The sequence below is a fragment of the Solanum dulcamara genome, chromosome 3, assembly GCF_947179165.1.
Source record: "Solanum dulcamara chromosome 3, daSolDulc1.2, whole genome shotgun sequence".
In the NCBI taxonomy this organism is placed as follows: Eukaryota; Viridiplantae; Streptophyta; class Magnoliopsida; order Solanales; family Solanaceae; genus Solanum; species Solanum dulcamara.
In genome coordinates this window covers 15,724,013-15,728,162 of record NC_077239.1, presented here as the reverse complement: position 1 = coordinate 15,728,162, position 4,150 = coordinate 15,724,013, and the positions used below count along the sequence as shown (strand labels likewise).

Genomic DNA, 4,150 nt, shown 5'->3' with positions numbered 1-4,150 from the left:
GGCCTCATGAAGGATCAACTGAATCAAACCTCCAACTCTCGAAACACAAATACGACCATCAAATCTCAAAACCCCATCTAAATCTAAGGTAGCCTGATCAATGTCACCTCCCAAAACTCGATCTTGAAGAGTAGCCTAGTCCTCATCCTCAAATTGACTACTACAAATCCGATCCAACAGAGATGAATGAACTCCCACATATACTACTGGAAAATAGACCTATAACAACACTTTGAATACCGTTGCAATAGGTAGCAAAACCGTTGCAATAGATCTATCACAACGGTTCAACGACCGTTTCATCAGATCGCATTGCAATAGATCTATTGCAACGGTGTAAAATCTATTGCTATAGGTCTGTCTATTGCAACGGTTTATGCCATTAATGTAGGACCATATCTATCGCAATAGTTAATTATTCAAATGGTGCGGTTTAAAACCGTTGCCAAACACGCCCATGGCAACAGTTTTGCAGGTCTATTGCAACAGGTTCTTGGGCCTATTACAACAATTATTATAACCTATTGCAATAGTTTTTTTTATAGGCAATTGCAACAGTAATAAAGCAAACATAAATCGACTATCAATACATTAAAATATACACACAAATATAATTTATATAAATCATGAAAGGAATTTATTAACATTATCATACTCCAAAATATCCATCGAGTATAATTCACGTACAAAAATTAAATTTATTCAAGTCTTAAAGCTGCCATACATAAACTTGCAAAGAGTTATTCTACAAAATGATTCCTAGAAATGGGACGGTCTAGCAAAGATCAACCAATTTAAAGTAAAATCTTCATTGCTTTCATCTTTTCCCCTCGTTCTGATGTTTTAAAACCTACAAAAGATGATAAAAAAAAATTGTTTAGCAAAATTTCCACTATGGAAAATATTTTCTATAAATATAAATATATATTTTCAGTTATATTAGCAATAAAAAAATAGTAGATTTTTTTTCTAGTGCTGCAAATTACGGAAGTAAAAAGGCTTAGTTGATGCCAGTAATAAGACTTAGCTAGAACACATAATGGAATGCTTCTAGTATAATGTTAAAAAAAATTTGAAACTAAAAGATGAAGGTCCAAACTATTGGTGTCTTTGACAGCCACTAGGAATTAAAACAAACTTCATATGCCTTTTTCTTAATTTGTAGCTAATAATGATATTTGGATAGATAACTCAACAAGTGTTATGTACACAGGAACTTATTACAATGAATGTCAAGTTATTGAAAACTGAAGCCACGTTAAATAAGAAGCAACAGGAACTCAAAGTTAGAACCCTTAAATCCCAGGATAGTGAAAAACAGTCGCTAGAGATCCCAAATTCAATTAGTAATCAAACTAGTAGAATAAAGAAAGATTGCATTTCACTATTTATCCTACATGAAGGACTAACCACATAATCCACAAAAATGATCAAATTTGAAAAGAAAAGAATTCAACCAGAGCTGAGTTATATTTGAGTAACTATGCAGGCAACATTTTTCATCAATGTGACAGGAAAAACGTATATAATCAAGAAAGCTTCTCCATGAAAAGAATATTTTATTTAAAGGATGCCAAAATTTTCATATCAACTCAAAACCAGTGTCCTCAACAAATAGATTGATCCCACTGCTTGTAACAAAGAGAAAAATGGACAAGATGTATTTTCCTTTCCTCTATACAATGTTTGAGAATCTATTATCACTTGCTACTTAATGCTTAAGTAAAAATAATAAGCCATAGTGCAATACATACCTTCTGAAAGCCGAAATCTTCTTCCAGAAATCTGTCAATAGTTGAGCCTTAATTTTAGATAGTGAAGCTGCGACTTTCACTAATGACTCATTAGCTCTTCATTAGATATATGATCACCTCTAACAAATCCTCAATTCTAGCCAAAAATAACAAAAATAAGCCAAAAGTCATTAGTAAGAAATTCTAACTTTTGACTCGACTTATAAGTCATAAGTTATAAGGCCATTCAAATAGACTCTAAAGGTATCACCTTTCAGATAAAAAGACAAAATAGAAGAAAGAAGAAGAGGTACAAATGAAATAAGAAAACAAAGAAGAAGAGGTACAAATGAAATAAGAAAACACAAAATGTAGTAATAAATGCTCAATAGGATTACCATGTGAATTCCACAACATAAGAAAGTCGAAAGAACTCATTTTCTAATAGCAGTTGTTTGTCCATTTGTTGAGGTTTTATATTTTTTCTAATCAAATTACTCTTACTGTTATACATCTTTTTTAAAGTATCATCATGGAGCTAACTATTGGCGGTAATAACAATATTTATGGAAGCGTAATACTACAATGCAGTGTTTGGTTTTGTTTTTAAGTTCAACTATTTGTACAATTAGGAATGAACACAGAGAACTTGAGGCTGAAGTACCTGTTTTACTTCTTGTAGGTCTGAAAATCGCCTTCAGTTTTTATTACTCACGAGCTCATCATCACCGTCATCCCAAAACTACTTAGGAGGTGGTTTAGTTTGAAAGAAACTATTAGTTTATGTACAAAATAATAAATTTAAACTTGTTATAACAGAGAAAGATGTTTCATTAAAAATGATCTAATAGAATAAGAATGCTAGTAGCATATTTTACATTTCTAACTACATACACAGTTAACACTATTTGATTGAGATTTTCCAAAGTAGTTGTTAATTATGTTATCAATTACCACACGACTATTATTTGTATCTTTAAAAATAGGGATAATTGAACTACATACCACAGTCAAGAATAAGATCAAATTTCAATATTTGAAGGAAGAAGCATCTATACTTTTCTATGTTTATATGCATGCATCATAATCTATTAGTTATATTTTATAGATATGGATAAAAAAATAAGTTAGAAACCAATTTTCACCATAAGAATAGTAAGCAGGGAGACAAGTTTAAGAGTAATAGGTGAAGACCTTGGGCTATCTTATATATATAGTCAATGCTAATCAAAATTATATTAGAATATACTATTTTAACACTTACTTCATGAGTTGGAGAAGTTGCGCTTCAACAACTTTGTTGCGGCTTTTCACCGAATCAAGTATGATTACATCATGTTCAATACATAATGAGTTTGCAAGCATCTGAATAGCAGTCCATTATCCATTTAATTAAGTGTTGTATAGAAGTCCATTATCCACAAATGATGATCTCATATGAATACCAACTCTTATTTTAAACATCAGATGTAACCCTCTCAAATTAGAAAATCAACTATCATTGTCCCACGACAACATTCCTACAAAGCCCAGAAAATTATATATGCCCGAAATCGGGAAAGTAAAAAATAAAGTTCATAATAAGATAAAGCTATGCTATGAAATAAATAAAATCCTCAACAAAATCCCTAAAAATCAAAACCAACTATAAAGATAGAGCAAAACCACCTAAAAATCTTCCATGAAATCTTCTTAATCAAATTCCACCGAAAAATTATTTTCTCTCCCTTGCTTTAACCCTAGCAGCCATCAACAGATTACGAAACAATTGAGAAATCCCTAACTTATCAAGACCAACAAAACAGACAAAAAAAAACCTTAGAAACAGACAACTCAAATGAACAGAGAAGAGAACAGAAAAAGGGACCTGAAAATGGCGAGAGCGATAAACTATTCGATCTTGAGAGAGCATTGGTACCTACGCTTGTGCTAGCATAAATAAGCAATTGGACAGTTCGGGATAGGTTATTTCCAGTACCGCAGTTCCACCATGATATATTTGAGCGTTGGCTCTTGAAAGTCTCTCATCCTCGACGATGAATATGAGGAAGAAGTTGAAGAAAAGTCTCTATGTGGAGAGAGAAGGAGACATTGAGAGTTAGGCTTGAGGAAATAAATGCGTCCAAAAAATGCCAATCAAGGGGGAAAAAGATATACGAGAGAAGCGTTGCAATAGAAAATTTAGGTCAATTAATCGTTGCAATGGAACATGTACGGCAACGATTACATAATCGTTGCAAAATATCTATTGCAACGCTTTAGAAACGGTTGCAATTAACTATCTATTGCAACTATTATTAAAACCATTGCAAAGTAACTGTTGCAATAGGCTTAATTTCTAGGAGTATAGGCTAACACCCATTTGGAATCTGAAATATCCAACTGAATCATGCTATTGGCTAAGGATTGAATGTCCA

General features: G+C 32.2%; 1 long non-coding RNA gene across 7 annotated transcripts; it reads right to left on the bottom strand.

Moving 5' to 3' along the window:
• Nucleotides 1-591: 591 nt before the first annotated feature.
• On the bottom strand, nucleotides 592-3,950 carry LOC129882441 (uncharacterized). Of its 7 annotated transcripts, XR_008765764.1 has the most exons (5): nucleotides 3,601-3,891; nucleotides 2,998-3,098; nucleotides 2,398-2,475; nucleotides 1,755-1,890; nucleotides 592-850 (listed from the first exon to the last, which is right to left on the bottom strand). It is a non-coding gene; the product is annotated as an uncharacterized LOC129882441 (long non-coding RNA). The 7 variants fall into 7 exon arrangements; XR_008765762.1 differs by having other exon boundaries at nucleotides 2,398-3,472; nucleotides 3,601-3,950; XR_008765761.1 differs by having other exon boundaries at nucleotides 2,398-3,098; nucleotides 3,601-3,936.
• Nucleotides 3,951-4,150: the final 200 nt, after the last annotated feature.